This window comes from Ceratotherium simum, chromosome 7 (genome assembly GCF_057802395.1).
Source record: "Ceratotherium simum simum isolate JZ-2026a chromosome 7, ASM5780239v1, whole genome shotgun sequence".
NCBI classification, from domain to species: Eukaryota; Metazoa; Chordata; class Mammalia; order Perissodactyla; family Rhinocerotidae; genus Ceratotherium; species Ceratotherium simum.
Genome location: NC_141906.1, coordinates 83,504,484 through 83,525,382, shown reverse-complemented (window position 1 = coordinate 83,525,382; position 20,899 = coordinate 83,504,484). Strand labels below are relative to the sequence as shown.

Sequence of the window (20,899 nt, the reverse complement as noted above, 5' to 3'; positions counted from 1 at the left end):
AATTATGTTCTTCTCTCAAAGAAGTTTAGCTGATTTATCAAACGTAATTTTTCCTTATATTTCCAGTGTTCATCCCCTAGCCTCCCAAATGGGTCATGCTGGTCTATGTCATTCAATGATCCTACCATTATTCCATGGATCAGTTGACATTTAGGGTCTCAACAGAGTGTGTCCCTGCAGGGCCTGTATTAGAGAGAGTGTTCTTGGCTACAAGCCCAAGTAGTTCACAGAAAACTCCCAAATGGATAGAAACAGTAAGTCTCACCTCTAGGGCTATATTACCCATAGAGTTTGAGGCTAAAAAAGAATACTTTACTCCATTCCTCCTCCCCTTTTTAATTTTTATTTATTTTTCAGTGGAAATCATTTACAACCAAAGAGAAACTCTGTGATTTAGTAATATGAGCACATGGAAAGAGACCTCGGTGTCCTCCTTTTTACCAGGCACACTCGTCAGCTAAGGTTCAGGATATTTGGAACTTCTAGTGACTTGCAAAGCTCAGTGTGAAGTCAGGCCTGGTAGAGTGGAGAACGCACTGCCGTTGAGATCCTCAAACCCATGAGGGCTGGACCTGGCAGTACTGAGAGACCCCACTTATCCTCAGCAAACCTCAGCCAGGTCAGCACTTTTGTGACCACTCGCTGCTCTTCTCTTGTATAAAGTTGTCCGTGGTTCTCAGGAGTGAGCTAGCTTCTGACTCCTTTGGCAAAACTTGCTGGAAATAGTTCATTTGTTTCTCTGAACCCTGAAACTTGTTCTGTCCCTGAGAGACTTTGATTTGACTCAGTTCGAAAAGTAAATGACTGGCTCGTGCCAGGGTCTGCTGCCTTTGGGGTGAAGCAGGAACCAACAAAAGATTTTGTAGCTCTGGCCTAGAGTTTTTAATCAACGTAAAACCAGATAAACCTTCTAAACACAGTTTGTCAGCTGAGGAACAGCAGTTGGACTCAGAACCAAGGAAAGCAGAATTTGGCTGATGTTTGTCAGTCAGAGCTGGGGAGGTAAGCAGTTTCATCGTCAAGTTTAATATCATACATTTCAGGTCTCGGCGTGTTCTCCTTCGCTCTAACATCTGCAGGCCCCAGGAAGCTGCAACAGGGCAGAACGTCCCACAAAGGTCACCTGCAGGCCTGCTTTCCATAGGCTAGCTGTCTGTTGCCCCGGGCGCCTGAGCAGAGATGACAGGAAGCAAAGAATACGAGGAGAGGATGGAGGCAGGCAGGGGATGGTTGTTACCAAATTAATATCTTTCCTGTTCTCATTCTGCATTCAAAACCAAACACAGTAGATCCAATTCTGCTCCAGGCACTTTCCTCTGGGAAGTCAGATTGGCAGAGACTTTAGGAAGGAGAGAATATGGGGAAATTCAGGGAAAATGTACAAGAATGCATTATTCTTTCCACATTATCAGATAATGAGATGTTTCAAATGAGTGAATCTTCTAGATAACTGAACCTTCCTTTCTAAACATTAAAACTTCTTTTAAATTTTAGACTATATTTATATTTTTGTTAAAAGTGTTATAAGCATCTCTGCCTTGAAATAGAATACCTTATTATAATTTAACCATATCTTGCTTATTTATCATCATATTTTAAAAGAAGTTAATTATATGTCTCTGCCTCACAGAGATGCCACCCAGGTGTGCCCTTCCGTGGCCCCACATTTCCGAGCTCTTTTTCCTGGTGAATCTGCTGCATTCTTCCCTGTGGGGTGTCACTCGTCAGTGTATCAGCTTGTAACACTCTTTACCCTACTTACTTCTAATCTTCTGTCCACAGTGACTTAGGAATAAATGGATGTCTCCAGGGAAAGGCAAATAACCAAGCCTATTAAATCAGCAACTTTATAGTCTGCATGATTCCATGTCCACCATTCAGTTCAGATCAACAAACAATTATTCTGTCTCTGTTAAGTGAAGATGCTGTGTTTGGTACTGGGGATTATAAAAAGTGCCCTGGAGTGGTTACCATCCATTAGGGGAGGCATGCAGATGCTTCTCATTTATCAGGGATGTCAAATAGGTAAGGACCATGAGTCCAATCATTGCGTGAAGTGCATCTGTAGAAGAAAGCACAGGGTAGAGAAGTAGAATAGAGTGTTTAATTCATTTTGGTTAGAGAGGGTCCAGGAAGACTTTAGGGAGGAAGTGATACCTGAAAAAGGCTTTGTAGGGTGAGTAGGAGTCCTATAAGTGGAGAAAAAGTAGATAAATATGTTTTAGACACAAGGAACATGAGCTATGTCTGTAAGTTTGAGAATGCTGAAGTCTGTCTCCATATCTCAGAATTAAACACATGGCTTGGTCAATAGCGCTATTTATTGTATTCAGGGTGCTTTTTAAAAAATTCTTTCTTGTTTTTTGAAAAAACTGTCAAGTGATTGAAGTTGCTATTCAGTACTAACTTACAGTTAAATATGGGGGTTACTGGAGAATAAGAGAGGGATCAGCTCCATAAAGGAGGAACATGTACATTTCCTCCCAAAAGGGCAAAGTCTCTCTTATGAATGGGGGAGTGGGCTCATGTAGTGTCTTACCAACCAATTTTAATAAGTTGCATTGTGGGTCTCCACATTTTTTTTAGTGCAGTGTTTCTCAAACTGCTGTGCCCAGAACACCAGCATCCACATCACCTGGGGACCTATTAGAAATGGAAATACTCAGGCCCCATCCAAGACCTACTGAATGAGACACTGGGGACAGACCTCAGTGTGTGTCTTCACAAGCCCTCCAGATGACTTGGGTGCACCACTCCTCAGAGCACACAGATAAGCAGGCCCAGACTCTGAGAGAAACACTGAAAAATCAAATTTGAACTAAGGGGAGTACAGACATTTGTTCCCTCTGTACCCTGTTTTCTGATTGCAGTGCACCTGGACTGGCTGATTAGCCACACTGGGGCACAACAGCAGCTTCTTAGGGAGGCCCCTGTGCCCCTTGGTTCTGAAGGTGCTTTATTTTGTGGTGCACTGAGAAAGGACCCATTTCCCCAGGGTTGGGGGTGTGGGGTGGCTCACAGTCAGGCACTAGGGGGAAACTCAAATGCCACTTGATTGATTAGCAAATGAGCCAAACCAGCTGCACTGGCTAGCCCATGGAATCTCTCTGTTAATCCATTGCCTTCCCATGCAAATTCTAAATGGGACACTAAACCTAAATTAGAAGGTGGCAGGATCAGGCAGAGAGAACATAAGTGCCCAGTTCAAATGTTTTATAGCATCTCGTTATTCCACCTGAATCACAGAAATTATTTCTGCCACAGAAACCAGGTAGGTGGAGTCTACCTCTCAGGACACTCCTTGGGCAGCAGGGGACGAAACTGACGAATCCTTCTCTCAGGCTCATTCTCCCTGCTTCCAGATTCAGAAATGCTTTTGCTATGGAATAGTCTAGTCTCAGGTCTCCTTCTGCCCTGGCAGCTATTCTGAGGAGGTAAGGTGAGTTTGTATTTAGATAATCTCACCTATTGTGTATGGCATTTATTAATCAAGGTCAAGGGCTACGGGTGGTGATACTATCCCCCATATACGGTCTACATGCATTCAGTAATATGTTTCCATTCCAACTACACCAGCCATTATATGAAGACAGAGGGCTGAAGAAGGACAGATAAAATGAAAGAAATAGAGAAAATTGATATAGGTACAGATGTGTTCTGGAAAACAGATAAGGGATAAAATCTTGCTAACGGGTTTTAGCTTCTAATTTTACATGATTCAATCCTTAAGTAGTTCACTTTGTTCTTTGGGAGCTAGGTCTCCTTCTTAAACCAAGAGATGTCTTGAGATCTCCTGATTTTTTAATAGTTTAAGGGAATTGGATAGAGGAGAGTCTATTCCTTGCCTTGCTCCACTCTGTTGCTATTCTGTAAATATTGTTACTTGATACATGATTATTAATACTCATTTGTTGCCTTATCTAGCTTTTAAATGCCACTTAATTGAGGGGGAAAATGAGCAGATGAATGCAAGATTTGTGGAGGGTGAAACCTCTGCCCTAAGCATGCCCACTCAGGGCCACCCTAGTGCCCATTATTTCCACTCTCCTTTGTTTTTGGAGCAGGTGTGTGTGTGTGTGTGTGTGTGTGTGTGTGTGTGTGTGTGTGTTTAGGGGAGAGCAGGAAATCTGTACCTGTTTCTAAGCTAAGACCAATTCTTCAAAATACCCACTTTCCTTTCCAGCCTGCATCATTTCAAGCCTACTCTCTCCCTTTTCCAACTTTTTCCCACTGACTTCATGTGCCCTTCTGCCCTCTCCCCCAGCCTCTATATCCACCCCTAGCAAGCCTGGCAGGTTGTAAGACTTGGTCCGAGTTGGAGGGAGAAAACAGGATAACCATTCTGAGTCTACCACACACACGCAGCCTATTTGTAATCCCCGACCTGCTTTGCCCTTAATCCTCCCAAATGCTCTGTTTCTGCTTCTGGCACTTTCGGTAGTGCCGTCTCTAACTGTAATGAGTTTTATCGCCTTGAGAAGGACCATAGCAACTTCCAGGCCCAAGGTCTCATTTTTACACCCCTAGGAGAAATGAAACCCATTGGAAATTAGTCATCTACCTAATTTGGGTCTCCTCCTCTGCCTTCCATCAATACAAATTGCTTGACACCACCTCCGGTGAGGGAGGGTCCTTCTTATGCTCAGCAGCTAAACATGGGGTCACCATTAAGAGTGACAGTAGTGTCAGAAAACTTTCTTTTATAGGGGCTTTAACTTTTCCATTTCAAAAAAGTTGGGAGATACCTAATTTAGAGATTGAAAAAAAACACCTTCCAATAAAGTGGGTGATGTGTTATTAAACTGACCTTTTTCCTAAGAGAATAAATCTGATGAAGCCCTCATCATTACTCTTGGAGGGAAATTTATGTTTTCTCTACAAGTTGCATGACTTTATCCTCTCGGTTGGATTGGGAACCCACCTGTTCACTTTGCCAGATTACCTGCTTGCCATTTCCAAGAATCTTGGATCATAGCCATCCTCTCTGCCGACCACCTTAACATACCTGCAGCCAAGGCATAGAGTTCCTCCCCCTCCCTTTCCCCTTCTGTGAGATGCTACAGGCCCCTCACGCCCTGGCTCGTCCCACCCGCTGTGTCTTGTCTGATAGACAGGTGAATGGTTAGGGACAGGATCAATGCCTGTGTGTCCACATCAACTTAGCCACTCCCATCCTGCCCTTTTCTGCCTCTAATTGTCGTGTAGCCCTAGTTAAATTTCAGTATTTCTTCTCTTGCATTTTCCAAAGAGGAAAGAAAGTATTTCATCAATTTCAGCTCAAGTAAAGTGAGAGCCCCACTGCCCCACTGGCCCACTGAGTATGTGAGGCGTGCTTTCTCCTCTCCTCAGCTTGCTGTGTCCTGCAAGCCTCTGATGTTTTCTCTGGTAACATATATTTAAAGTGGCCTTTATGTCTGGTGCCCAGGTTTATAAGATGTGCTAGTCCACAGGTGTCTTTGTTTGCCGAGACTCATTATTAGCCTGACTCTTATGAAGTGCCCCTGGTTCCCAGTCAAATCTCTCCTCTCCCTGTGGCAGCGGCAGCGGGCACCGCCCAGCCATTTCTTTGCCTGGAGCTGGCACAGACCAGCACCCCAAGCCCTGAGGCAGCAGAGAGACCTGGGGAAACTGGAATCAGCAGCATCTGAGATCAGTACTTCTTAGCACTCAACTGGCACTGTTTATAGGTACCACTCATTTAATCCTTACAACACTCCTGCTTTTAGGTACTAATTGTATGCCCATTTTACAGATGGAAAAAAAATTGATGGACAAATAAGTTGATAAACTCACACAGCCAGGAAATTGTAGTGCCAGGAAATGGTAGTGCCAGGAAACAGGCCCGGCCCTCTGTCTCCAGAGGCCAAGCTCTAACAGTAAATTAACTCTAATTGATGTACGTAGAAAGATGATTTATCAAAAAGAACACTGGGAAGCCCAACAAGCCTAAGCAAAGGACATGAAGAGACAGTTCACTGAAAACAGCACAAATAGTCCTTAGACGCGTGAAGTGATGCAATCAGAAGCACACAGAAACTCCATCTCTCATTTATCGTACTGGCAAAACTCCTATAGTTTAGTAGTACATGCTGCTGACAAGACTGTTGGGGAGACAGGTAGTCCCATAGATTGTGAGCGGACATGAAATATGGTAACACCCCCATGGAAAGAAATCCACCGACAATCATCAAAACTGTAGAGGCGTTTACACTTGAAACCAATACCCATTCTGAGGCTCTATCCCACACATACGCTTTCACGAGTTACACACACACACATGCCACACACAAGGTAGTTTGAGTGCATTGTAATAGCAAAGATTGATATGGAAATTAACTCACATATCTGTGAATAGGGCACTAGTAAACATGGATGGATAAATGAAATATGAATACATTGTAGGAATCGGTAAGCTTAAGGGGTGCAGGGGGTAAAGGTGGGAGTCAAACTGTTCTGTGTAGACTTTTTAAATTTGATTGGTGTTTGATTCACGGAAATGTGCTAACATTTCAAAAGATTACATTAAATAATTTGAAAATAGGATACTATGTAGCTCACAGAATCCTGGGGAGCGCTAAGTACCATTGTAACATATCTCTTGTTTCCTAGGAAAGGGAAGAACATTTCTCTATGCAAAAATAAATGTTCTCCATGGGGGCCGGCCCGGTGGAACAAGTGGTTAAGTGCATGCACTCTGCTGCGGCGGTCCGGGGTGTGCTGGTTCGGATCCCGGGCACGCACCGACGCACAGCTTCCTCCATATAAAGTGGAAGAAGATGGGCACGGATGTTAGCCCAGGGCCAGTCTTCCTCAGCAAAAAAAAAAGAGGAGGATTGGCAGATGTTAGCACAGGGCTGATCTGCTCATAAAAAATAAAAAAAATAAATGTTCTCCATCAAACCCCTCACCATATTCCACAGATCTTCTGACACCAGGCTATGAAAGTGAAGCTTAGTTATTTCTCTTTCTTCTTCATAACAAAGGAAACAATGTGGAGGGGAGGGTAAAGTATTTCCTTTTTAAATCTCCCCACTTCACAGCCCTATAAAGTTCAAGTGTAGTGACGTGACTACTGCCCAACATCTGTATACCTCCTTGATGTGCCCTGGAGCGAGAGGACTGGTAAATGTGTATATTAGGCTCCTGTGAAATTATAGAAGGCAATTGCTCCCCTCCCTCAACAATACTTAAGTGACCATTATCTCAGAAATGAGGTCCATAAAAATAGACAATGTTTAATAAAATGATTGAAAATATTATCAGAAGACACATCAAATTAAGTTGATTTAAAGCCTGCAAGACTCTGAAATTTATGATGAGTATGCCATGGGCTCGTTGGGATTGTAATTTGGAGAATCCCTATAAAACCTGGACTGGGGCCATCCTTTTCTACTCAAGGCAATTTTTCCTATAAACGTCCCTGAGTATAACGAGAAATGTCTGAATGTGTGACTTTTTCTCTCCTACCTGGCTGCTGGTGTATTGGATGCAAGGTAGAGCACACTAATTTATACAAGTAAAAAGTAAAGACCCAGATTTTCCTCCTTCACACACCCCTGGAGTGTCAAGGAAGGCCAGGGAAGAGGTTTTTCAGGAAAAGTGGCTTCCTTTTGCAGCCAAAAGTACTGAACTTGAAGCCACTATCATAAATATCAATGGCTTTTTACCTGGCATGCTGGTTGAACCTTATTAACCTGAAATATTTCCTGGGCTAGTGACACTAGAACCTCTAATAACCTTTCAGGTGGCTGCCTTGATACTTAATGTGTTTTAAACATTTTTGGCACAACTGCTTTCCTAGAAGGTTTTGCACAATATTTTCAGCCTAAGCTGTCTAAAATGTTATAGAACACTTGTTGCTGGGAATAATATTTTCCATGATAAAATACTTGCATCATTATGTCATGTTAAACATTTAAAGATAGTTTCGGGTGTGTTTTGTTTTTGAAGGCAATGGGAACGTAAATTCCTGGTGGGTGAGTGGTGAGTACAGGAGATCTGAACCCCTCGGTAAATGGCGTGAATTATTCCACTGGAAGCATCCAGTGGCACTGCAGTCTGGAGCACTGGGAAGCCACATTTTTTTTCTAACGTGTTTTAATTGCTTTTTGCTGGGACAAGGGATATTTATAGGTTAGGAGATTGCCAAGTTATTTATTAGATGAGGTATCTAGGGATAGACTAATATAAATCACTTAGGCTGGTATTGAATATACCAGACACTCAGTAATTTAAAAAGCTTTAATAAAAATGCTAAAATATGAGACTTGTCTTTGGCTGAAATGAGACTCAGTTATCATGTTTTTATCAGAGATATTCAGTCACAGACCCCTGCCCCTATTCCCAATGTAAGAAAATGAGGATGCAATCTTTATTTTAAGATGCTCCAGATTTGTTGGAATTGAGAGAGGTTTCAAAGATTTGAGGAAAGACTCACGTAAGAGTTGTACTGAGAGAGAAGTCAAGATGGCGGCATAGGCGAACTCTGAACTCACCTCCTCCCATGGACACAGCTAATTTACAACTACTCTTGGAAAAATTACCCCTGACAGAGAACTGAAAACTGGATAAGAGGAACCTCTGCAAAAAACGACAATCCCAACAGAGGTGGAAGAGGCAGAAATTCCCTTCTGCAGAGAAAAAATGCCACCTTTACAAGCCGCAACACTGCACAGCTGCCCTGGAGCAGCCCAAAGTTATGCAACCTTCCCTGGAGGAGTGGGGGCCCTGAGCCGGGGAGCACTCCCTCTATAGGCATTTTTTGGACCCAGCAAAACCGAGACAAGTGGCATAATATCTGGCTTTGCTTGCTACTAACAATATTGGGGAATACCCCCAGAAAAGCTGGGACATAAAGAAATTAAAGCCTGCTCTTACAGGGCCCACACACAAATTCCCTCCTTTTGGAAAGCAACCTAAAATCACCAGAAAGAAAGGTGCATAGTCCTTTGGTGAAAAGAGACTCACCTGATAGGCTCTGAGTGCATCTTGGTGAGAGGTGAGACTTCTCCAGGGAATGAGACATTGGTGGCAGCCATTGTTGTGACCTCGTGTGGGCGTGCTGACACAGATGCTGGCAGATGCCATTGGACTTCTCCCTGTGGCCTGCTAGCCCAGGGTCTTCCCCACTCACCAGAGCACGGATTTAATACAGCTCAGCGGGGGCAGGCAGCTCACCCTAGGGACAGGCCCCACCCAACAACAAGCCCTTATGCAACTTGAGTGCCTGCATAGATTGGTGACTGGATTCTCCACAGCCTGGCCACTGGGTCCACCTCTGTGGGGCAGGGCGTGCATGAGGAGCAGGTGGAGAGTGTGGGGCATTGGCAGAGTGAGTGGGGCTCCTCTCTTGGAGAGACTGGGTCCACTTCAAGGAGTCGAAATATGCACATGGGGCAGGACTGTGTTGACTATGTGTATGGACCTGTGGGCAATGGGGCTTGTCAGCTGCGGAAGACTTGTGATTCTCCAAGTCCCACATAAGGGATTGGCCCCACCTTCCAAAGCCTGAAAAATTGAGTGCTCCTGTGCCTGAGGCCAGCCCCACCCAGCAGCATTCCTCAGAAAGCTGAAAAGAGCCTTATAGGCTGGAGGCTTATAGCAATTGTAAGCCCCTGAGCCTAACAACCAGACATGCTGGGGGCCTACTCACTTAATAGAGAAACTGCAACAGGAATGTGCTATTAGATGTTGCAGTGAACTGTGTTGGGGCTCCCCACACCCAATAAAGAGACTGAAGGGCCCACAACAACTACACGCAGCTGAGCATTACAACCAGCCAGGCAGGGGGACAGCTCAGCCTCCCTGGGCACCCGCGGGAAGAGCAACCCCACCACAATGGAAGGACACATGTAGCCCACATAGGAATCACTCCTGGAACACTTGGAACTGGTGACAAGAGGGAAGAACACTGCCGGGCCTCATAAGGCATCACTTACATAAGGTCACCTCTCCAAGATCAGGAGACATAGCTGACCTACCTAATACTTAGAGACAAGCGCAGGGAAAGAGGCAAAATGAGGAGGCAAAAGACTATGTTCCAAGTAAGGGAACAGGACAAAACCCCAGAAAAGGAAATAAATGAAACAGAAATGAGCAATTTACCTGACAGAGAGTTCAAACAAAGAGTGTTAAGGATGCTCACTGATCTTGGGAGAAGAATGAAGAAACTCAGTGAGAACATCAACAGAGAAATGGAAGATATAAAAAAGAAACAATCAGAAATGAAGAATACAATACTGGAAGTGAAAAATTCACTACAGGGACTTAAAAGCAGAGCAGAGGATACAGAAGAACGGATCAGCGACCTGGAAGAAAGACTAGAAGAAATCACCCAATCTGAACAGATAAAAGAAAAAAGAATTAAAAAGAGTGAGGATAGTCTAAGGGACCTCTTGGACAACATCAAGAACACTAGCATCCATGTTATAGGTGTCCTAGAAGGAGAAGAGCAAGACAAAGGGGCAGAGAATCTATTTGATGAAATAATAGCTGAAAAATTCCCTATCCTAAGTAAGGAAATAGACATCTGGGTGCAGGAAGCACAGAGAGCACCAAATAATATAAACCCAAAGAGGCCCACACCAAGACACGTCATAATTAAAATTCCAGAATTAAAGATAAAGAGAGAATCCTAAAAGCTGCAAGAGAAAGACAACAAGTTACATACAAAGGAAACCCCATAAGGCTATCAGCTGACTTCTCAGCAGAAACCTTACAGGTTAGAAGAGAGAGGCATGATATATTTAAAGTGCTAAAAGGAAAAAACCTACAGCCAAGAATATTCTATCCAGCAAGGTTATCATTCAAAATGGAAGGAGAGATAAAAGGTTTCCCAGACAAGCAAAAATTAAAGGAGTTTATCATCAAGAAATCAGTTCTATAAGAAATGCTAAAGGGACTTTTTTAAGGGGGAAAGAGAAGACCACAAATAGGAAAAATTATCTATTTCCATGATAAGAGGTAATGGATACAAACACACAAAAAAGAGGTTAGGTATATCAAAAACATAAAATGTGGGAGGAAAAGGAGTTAAAGAGTAGAGCTTTCAGATAGAGGTCAAACTAAAGAGACTATCAACTTAATATCGATTGCTATATACATAGGTTACCGTATATGACCCTCATGGTAATCACAAACCAGCAACCTATAATAAATACACAAAAAAACAAGAGAAAGGAACCCAAACTAAGTACATAATTATCAATAGCTACTTTAAACGTCAGTGAACTAAATGCCCAAATTAAAAGGCATAGGGTGGCTGATTGGATAAAAAAACAAGACCCACATATATGCTGAATACAAGAGACACACTTCAAACCTAAAGACACTTACAAACTGAAAGTGAAAGGATGGAAAAAGATACTCCATACAAATGGCAATAAGAAGAAAGCTGGGGTAGCAATACTCATATCAGACAAAATAGACCTGAAAACAAAAATTGTAACAAGAGACAAAGAAAGGCACTACAAAATGATCAAGGAAACAATCCAACAAGAGGATATAACGCTCATAAATATCTATGCACCCAATGTAGGAAAGCACCTAAATATATAAAACACTTATTAACAGACATAAAAGGAGAAATAGACAGTAACACAAGTTAACACTCCACTTTTACCAATGGATAGATCATCCAAACAGAAGATCAATAAGGAAGCATTGGCCTTAAATGACACACTAGAACAGATGGACCTAGTAGATATATACAGAACAGTCCATCCAAAAACCAAAGAATACACATTCTTTTCAAATGCATATGGAACATTCTCCAGGACTGATCATGTGTTAGGCCACAAAACAAGTCTCCATAAACTTAAGAAGACTGAAATAATGCCAAGCTTTTCTGACCAAACAAGTCTCCATAAATTTAAGAAGATTGAAATAATACCAAGCATCTTTTCTGACCACAACATTATGAAACTAGAAATCAACTACAGGAAGAAAGTCAGAAAAGCCACAGATATGTGGAGATTAAACAAAATGCTACTGAACAACGATTGGGTCAATGAAGAAATCAAAGGAGAAATCAAAAAATACCTGGAGACAAATGAAAATGAAAATACGACAAGCCAGAATATATGGTATACAGCAAAAGTGGTTCTAAGAGGGAAATTTATAGCAATGCAGGCCTAACTCAATAAACAAGAAAAATATCAAATAAACAATCTAATAGTGCACTTAAAGGAAGTGGTAAAAGAAGAACAAAGCCCAAAATCAGTAGAAGAAGGGAAATAATAAAAATCAGAGCAGAAATAAATGAAATAGAGACTAAGAAAACAATAGAAAACAATTAATAATACCAAGAGCTGGTTCTTTGAAAAGATAAACAAAATGACAAACCTGTAGCTAGACTCACCAAGAAAAAAAGACAGAAGGCACAAATAAGTAAAATCAGAAATGAAAGAGGAGAAATTACAATGGACACCTCAGAAATACAAAAGATTATAAGAGAATACTATGAAAAGCTATATGCCAACAAATTGGATAATCTGGAAGAAATGGATAAATTCTTGGAATCATACAAGCTTCCAAACCTGAATCAAGAAGAAATAGAGAATACGAATAGACCAATCACCAGTAAGGAGATTGAAACAGTAATCAAAAACCTCCCCAAAAATAAAAGTCCAGGACCAGACGGCTTCCCTGGTGAATTCTACCAAACACTCAAAAAAGACTTAGTATCTGTCCTTTTCAAACTCTTCCAAAAAATTGAAGAGGAAAGGAAACTCCCTAACTCATTCTACGAAGCCAACATTACCCCGATACCGAAACCAGACAAGGACAACACAAAAAAAAGAAAATTACAGGCCAATATCACTGATGAACATCGATGCAAAAATCCTCAAAAAAACACTAGCAAATCGCATACCACAATATACTAAAGAGATTATACACCATGACCAGGTGGGATTTATTCCAGGGATGCAGGGATGGTTGAATATCTGCAAGTCAATCAACGTGATACACCACATTAATAAAATGAAGAATAAAAATCACATGCTCATCTCAATACATGCAGAGAAAGCATTTGACAAGATACAACATCCATTTATGATAAAAGCTCTGAATAAAAGGAGTATAAAAGGAAAGTACCTCAACATAATAAAGGCAATATGTGACAAACCACAGCTAATATCATCCTCAATGGTGAAAAACTGAAAGATATCTCTCTAAGAACAGGATCCAGATAAGGATGCCCACTCTCACCACTCCTATTTAACATAGTATTGGAAGTCCTAGCCAGAGTAATCAGGTAAGAAAAAGAAACAAAAGGGATCCAAATTGGAAAGGAAGAAGTGAAACTGTCACTATTTGCAGAGGACATGATTTTATATGTAGAAAACCCTAAAGAATCCACAAAAAAACTTTTAGAAGTAATAAATGAATACAGTAAAGTTGCGGGCTACAAACTCAAAATACAAAAGTCAGTTGCGTTTTTATACACTAACAATGAAGTAGCAGAAAGAGAAATTAAGAATACAATCCCATTTACAATTTCAACAAAAAGAATAAAATGTCTAGGAATCAACTTGACCAAAGAGGTGAAGATCTGAAAACTATAAAGCATTGCTGAAAGAAGTTGAAAAAGACACAAAGAAATGGAAAGATATTCTGTGCTCTTGGACTGGAAGAATTAACATAGTTAAGATGTCCATGCTTCCTAAAGCAATCTATAGATTCAATGCAATCCCTATCAAAGTTCCAACAACATTTTCCACAGAAATAGAACAGAGTCCTAAAATTTATATGGAACAATGAAAGACCATGAATAGCCAAAGGAATCCTGAGAAAAAAGAACAAAGCTGGAGGTATCACACTACCTGATTTTAAAATATACTAACAAAGGGCCGGTCCCATGGCTTAGCAGTTAAGTGCGCGCGCTCCGCTGCTGGTGGCCCGGGGTTGGATTCCGGGCGTGCACCGATGCACCGCTTCTCTGGCCATGCTGAGGTGGTGTCCCACATACAGCAACTAGAAGGATGTGCAGCTATGACATACAACTATCTACTGGGGCTTTGGGGGAAAAGTAAATAAATAAATAAATAAAATCTTAAAAATATATATATACTAACAAAGCTATAGTAACCAAAACAGCACAGTACTGGCACAAGAACAGACACACAGATCAATGGAACAGAATCGAGAACCCAGAAATAAACCCACACATCTATGGACAGCTAATTTTCGACAAGGGAGCCAAGAACCTACAATGGAGAAAGGAAAGTCTCTTCAACAAATGATGTTGGGAAAACTGGATAGCCACATGCAAGAAAATGAAAGTAGACCGTTGTCTTACACCATACACAAAAATTAACTCAAAATGGATTAAAAACTTGAATGCAAGACCTGAAACCGTGAAATTTCTAGAAGAAAACATAGTCAGTACATTCTTCGACATCGGTCTTAGCAACATATTTTCAAGCACCGTGTCTGACAGGGCAAGAGAAACAATAGAAAAAATAAACAAATGGGACTACATCAAACTAAAAAGCTTCTGCACAGCAAAAGAAACCATCAAAAAACAAACAGACAAGCTAACAACTGGGAGAAGATATTTGCAAACCATATCTGATAAGGGGTTAATCTCCAGAATATATAAATAACTCATACATCTCAACAACCAAAAAGCTAACAACCCAATTAAAAAATGAGCAAAAGGTCTGAACAGACATTTCTCAAAAGAAGACAGACAGATGGCCAACAGGCACATGAAAAGATGTTCAACGTCATTAACTATCAGGGAAATGCAAATCAAAACTACAATGAAATATCACCTCACACAGGTTGGAATGGCTATAATTAACAGGACAGGAAACAACAAGTGTTGTAGAGGATGTGGAGAGAAGGGAACTCTCATACACTGCTGGTGGGAGTGAAAACTGGTGCAGCCACTATGGAAAACAGTATGGAGATTCCTCAAAAAATCAAGGATAGAACTACCATACGATCCAGCTATTCCACTGCTGGGTATTTATTGAAAGAACATGAAAACACCAATGCGTAAAGATACATGCACCCCTGTGTTCATCACAGCATTATTCACAATAGCCAAGACTTGGAAGCAACCTAAGTGCCCATCAAGGGACCAATGGATAAAGAAGATATGGTGTATATACACAATGGAATACTACTCAGCCATAAGAAACGATGAAATCCAGCCATTTGTGACAACATGGATGGACATTGAAGGTATTATGCTAAGCGAAATAAGTCAGAGGGAGGAGGTCAAATGCTGTATGATCTCACTCATAAGTAGAAGATAAAAACAACAACAAACAAACACATAGAGACAGAGATTGGATTGGTGGTTACCAGAGGGGACGCTGGGAGGGAGGAGGGCGAAAGGGGTGATTAGGCACATGTGTGTGGTGATGCATTGTAATTAGTATTTGGGTGGTGAACGTGATGTAATCTGTGCAGAAGTAGAAGTACAATGATGTACACCTGAAATTTATACAATGTTATAAACCAATGTTACTGCAATAAAAAAAAAAAAGAATTATATTGAGGCCTAATGGCTGACGTCCTCACACTTAGACATCTAAGCATGTTCTTTCCCATTAGAGATCTTGTCTTTTGTGGATCTAGCATAGCAGTGAATAAAAAAGGAGGATATATAAGGTTAAGCTTGCCTATGTAAAGCTTCCATGTTGTAGCTTCTATGTGATATGGATCACATTACTGTGACTGCTACAGCCAATCTCTGTTCTACAAACAACAGAATCAAAACTCATTGAGTTTAGAACCAGTGGAATCGCTGAGAACCCAGATTGTAGATTTATTTTCTTTAGTGAGAATACTGAATTTTAGGTATATGTCAATCCATCGTTTTTAATGTATACTTATTTTTATGATCTCATTTATTCATAACTAGAACCTTTCTGGAAAGTTTTGTCATCTCCATGTCACAAAATACTGAAATGGTGGGTCACGGAGAATAAGGGAATTGCCATTTTCATGCAATTATTGAAGGGAAGAGTGAGACTTGGGCTACGGGTCCTACCCTCTTCCTTCCCACGGCAACATTCAGCTACGGACAAGATCGTGGACCAGTACTCATTTCTTCAAGGTTTTCCAAGTCCCACCTTCCTCTCACGATGAAGAATTTCTGTGTCTGATCCCAGAGGATTTCCTTCTTCAGTTCTATCTCAGGCCTGGGCACACAATGACTACATCTTGAATGCAGGGGTGAGGTGCAACCACCTCCTCTTGGCAGCACAGAGCAGGTTGAGAAGAGAACAGGAGAGAAGAGAAGAGAAGAGAAGAGGAGAAGAGAAAATAGGAGAGGAGAGGAGAGGAGGGGAGAGGAGAGGAGAGAAGAGAAAAGAGAGAAAGCAAGGGAAGGGAAGAAAAGGGAAGAGAAGAGGGGATGTTCAGTGGGCAGGCAGAGAGATTATTGGGGAGAATGCCAAGACTAATTCCTGATGGATTGTCTGAGGGTGAGGCCATGTCCAAAGGGACGGCCAGCTCAGTTGAGATACCACCCAGGCTCCAAGGTTGCTATTCAGGTTAGCAGAGCACAGCAGGGACATGAAGCCAACCCTTGTCATCAGAAAGCCCTGGGGTGGGGTGTGGATGGTGCAGAGCAGGGCAGGAGCCAGTCAATGCTCCCAGGTCGCCAGGTGCCAGGCTGTCATATGGAGCAAGTCAGGCAGGCTAAGAGAGGTTGGGTGAACCAGCCCTCTGCTGATGTGGCCTTCCAAAGGGGTGTTCCAGACCTGGGCAGAGACTGGGTATTAGGCAGGGTTACAGGACAAACTTTGAAGAAGGGTCAGGGAAGAAGCCATTTCCCCATACCCCCCCTTTCAAAATAAGACATTTAACGTTTGGGATAGGGAGACGAGATGGACACACAAAGGTAATGTCGGGAGCGCCTGTTGACAGGCTGTTGGGCAGTGAAGAAAAATCAGGAAGGCCAGGAATTGATGCAGCGCTGGAGGTGGAGGTCATGAAATCCTGCGATACATCAAGCTTAATTCTCAGCCGGGGCATCCTACTCCCAACTGCCCAGCCAGGGATGGCGTAAATATGGCAGGACAGAGGCTGAAGACTGGAGGCATCAGCTACTCTTGGGAGAGACTGGAGAGCAGGGCCTGGTAAACACTGTCAGGATCACCCCTTACAGACTTACTCCTTGCGTGATATTCTGTGTCGCAGGAGAATAAAATGAGAGGTCCAATAATTTGAGGCAGAAAATAAGAAGAGGCTGGTGATTAAGAAGATGCTGGAACATTACCTGTGACATCTCATTTGGTTTTACCACCTACACAGTGAGGCAGGTGTTGTTAGTATTATCTGCTCTTTCAGATAATCAAAGTGAGGGCCACTTGTGCTCCAAACCCTACAAGCATTCCCGGTTACATACCACACTGTGTCCCAATTAAAAGGCCAGTGAGCTAGGGTGCAGAGACAGGGCTTTTGGCGCCAGGCTGACTGGGGTTGTATCATGTTGCGGCTTTGCAGTGGCTGAGAACTTGGGTTCCCTAGTCAGTAAGAACTGTGTACAGATCTCACTTCTCTTTCTGGCTGTGTGACAATAGGTAACTTATCTAACTTCTTTCTACCTGTATTTCCTCATCCTTAAAAGTAAAATAGTAAACCTGCCTCCTAGGGTTTTCAGAAGGATGAAATAAATGATGTGTGGCAAATTCCTTGTATGGTAACTCCTGACACTTAACAAAGTTCTTAAAAATGAGAGTTCCTGGCAAAAAAAAAAATAATAATTCTAGAAGTAGAATTAAAGAGCTATTGACATTTACCATGTGCCAGGTACTATGATAAAACCCTTTTATATTCATTTACTTTTATTCCTCACAAGGCCCCTGTGAGTTACCTACGATCACTACCCTGCCTTGCAGTTTGGGAAATGGAGGTTAGAGGCAGTTAGTCACTTGTTTAAGGTCATACTGAACAAAGGGGAGCCCAGATGGCGTTAACAAAAGACAAAGCCAGCTACAACACGGTTAAAGAGGGAGGGTAGGGAAGGGGAAAGGTCTGAAACTAGTGCCTGAAATACCATAGGACCCTGGTGTGAGGGAGAGGCTTGGGTTAACATAGGTTCTAGGACTTGTCTACCACCACACAACAAACACCTGACAGAATTGGGACTAGAACCGAACTGTTTTCTCAACCGAAAATGAGGAGGCAGAGCTGGGTGACCCGTAAGGTCTTTTCTAACTTGGAAATTGTGTGATGTAAATTAAACCCTGTGATTCTAAGGGTGTGTGGTGAGAAGAACTCTCAGGGGGAGGCAGCAAGTCAAGAGAGGAAGGAACAAAAGGAACCTCCTGGAGGGAGGGCATCTCCATGCCCTGGAAAGAGCAGAATGAGATGAGAGAGACTCTGACTGCACGTAATTTCTCTGATCATTGTCAGTTGTTTGAATTGTGCAAATTAAAAATAGGAAATGTGTGTCTAAGTCTATAAATAGTTTCTGTGAAGACAACCATTATAAACAGCCTCAGTAAAGCTTGAGTTGTTTGTGATGTCACCCAATCCCTGGCATGTATTCGTGTATCCGTAATTCATAATCATTTGTTCTCGTTCCCAACACTTCCTCTCATCAAAATAGAACCAAGAAGAAAGAATCAATCAGAGTACAGCAGGTCTAATCTTATACAGCTTAATATAAAACCATATCACTCCAGGATGTGTAGGGAGTCCAAGTTCACACTCAGAGTCTATAAAACTGAATAACATGGATGTCGCTCAGCCTCCTAACCATTAGAATGTGACCTTATGCAAATAGGCCTAGTCCCAACTCTCAGGGTGCCCCCACTGGATTCTCAGACGTATTTTGTGGAAAATCTCTTTGCACTGACAGTTAAATTCAGTTAAATTCACACACTGATTGAGCACCTGCTAGATACCAGGCATTGAGAAGCCCTAGGGATGCTGAGATGAATAGAGAGTAGTCCTTGATTACAAAGACAAGAACCTCCCAGCCCCAGCCTAGTGGGTGAGAGACACAGAAAACAATAGAACAATATGAGAAGTACTTTGACACTTAATCCATATCATGTCGATCCTCAAGCTTTGTTTGTTTTACTTCCTAAATGTCTCTCACATCTCTCTCTCTCTGCCCATCTCTCCTGCTACCACACTTGTGGAAGCTGCCACCACTTCACTGCTGGACAACCTCCTAGCCAGTCCCCCCATGCCCAGTTTTGCTCCACTCCAGTCTATTCTCCACACTGCAGACAGCAGTAACCTATTTGCAATGTAAATCTGTCCTGCCAACACTCATCATCATCATCGTCATCATCTTTAATGCCCTCCCCGATTTCTCTTATGAAAAAAAGACCAAATCCTTAGCATTTCCTCCAATAGTCTGCAGGTTCTGGCTTCTGCCTGTCCACCCTCCAATTGCAGGATTTTACTCTTTTCACTTCAGCCACAGTCACCCAAGCTCACCCTGATCCCTATCTCTAAGAGCCTTTGCATATGCTGATCCCTCTGCCAGGAACAAACCCCTCACACAAACTCACTAACCAGGACACATCCTATTACGGGCGATCGTGGTGCCTTGCACTACTTCATAGCACACCCACAGTGGTAATCACACAATGATTCCTGTGATTATTTATCGGGGTCAGTGTTCTCCTCTAGACACTAAGCTCCATAATTTACATGAGACAGGGACCTTGCCTGTCTACTCTTTTACCTCACGGTAATCCTAGGACATAGCAGGCACTTAATAAATGTCTTAGAATGAATATATTACATCATTATGCACTGGTAGCCATGGAGAACAGACTTATAGTCATCTCTAGAGGGGGAGAGCTGATGGGAGGGTAGTATATCTCAATATCAGTTTTCAAGTATGAGTAGGACTTGAACCAGCAGATGAGTGGAGAAGGCACATGGGCGGAGGGTATAGCATATGTAAAAATGTGGAATTATGAGTGAGCGTGGGGCGTGTAGAGCACTGTCAAACAGGCTGACGTGGGTAGGGCAGCAAGAGTTGTCTTGAGAAGGGAAGGGGAAACAGTGGGCAAGTAATGAGAGAAGGAGAGTCAAGCAGGTGAAAGTTCAGCATTATGCAATCAATGACCAATAAATGAAAACGGTATTTTCTGAGAAGCCACATGTAGAGGGTTGCCTTCTCTCCTCATAGTGCAAGAACTTCAAGTTCTACCTCTCAAGAGCTGACAGGCCGTGATTTTTTTAGTAACGTCTTTATGGGCATATAATTCATTTACCATAAAATTCATCCATTTAGAGCGTACTATTCAGTGGCTTTTAGTATATGCACAAGGTTGTACAACAATCACTACTATCCAACTCTAGAACATCTCATCACCCCCAAAAAAACCCTACATCAATGAACAATCACTCCCTATTTGCCCCTCTCCCCAGCCCTTGGCAACTGATGTACTTTCTGTCTTTATGGCTTTGCCTATTCTGGACATTTCATGTAAATGGAAATCATACAATATGTGGCCTTTTGTATCTGGATTCTTCCACTTAACATAATGTTTTCAAGGTTCATCCATATTAGAACATACATCTGTACTCCATTCCTTTTTGTAGATGAATAAGATTCCATTATAGACTGCCTCTTGTTTATCCATTCAGCTGTTGATGGGCATTTGGGTTGTTGCCACTTTTTGTCTCTTGTGAATAAAGCTGTTATTAATATTAGTGTATAAGTTTTTATTCTTCTTGGATATATACCTAGGAGTTGAATTGCTGAGTCTTATGGTAACTCTGTCTTTAACCTTTTGAGGAACTGCCAAACTGTCTTCTAAGGCAGCTGCACCATTTTACATTCCCCCAGCAAGGTATGAGGCCTCTAATCTCTCCATGTCCTCACCAACTCTTGCTACCTGTCATTTGTGTGTGTGTGTGTGTGAGTGAGGAAGATCATCCTTGTGCTAACATCTGCCAATCTTCC

The 20,899-nt window shown here is 42.1% G+C and overlaps 1 protein-coding gene and 1 long non-coding RNA gene across 4 annotated transcripts in view; one reads left to right on the top strand and one right to left on the bottom strand.

Annotated features, from left to right (window-relative positions):
* Positions 1–9,099, bottom strand: part of LOC147916730 (uncharacterized) — a 75,894-nt gene extending 66,795 nt beyond the window's left edge. For both annotated transcript variants that reach the window (XR_015552765.1, XR_015552764.1), the window contains exon 1: positions 8,968–9,099. This is a non-coding gene — a long non-coding RNA (uncharacterized LOC147916730). The remainder of the gene's footprint in view (positions 1–8,967) is intronic.
* The window catches only part of OPCML (opioid binding protein/cell adhesion molecule like), a 497,258-nt gene that overhangs the window by 367,937 nt on the left and 108,422 nt on the right, over positions 1–20,899 (top strand). The gene's annotated exons all lie outside the window — the stretch shown is intronic.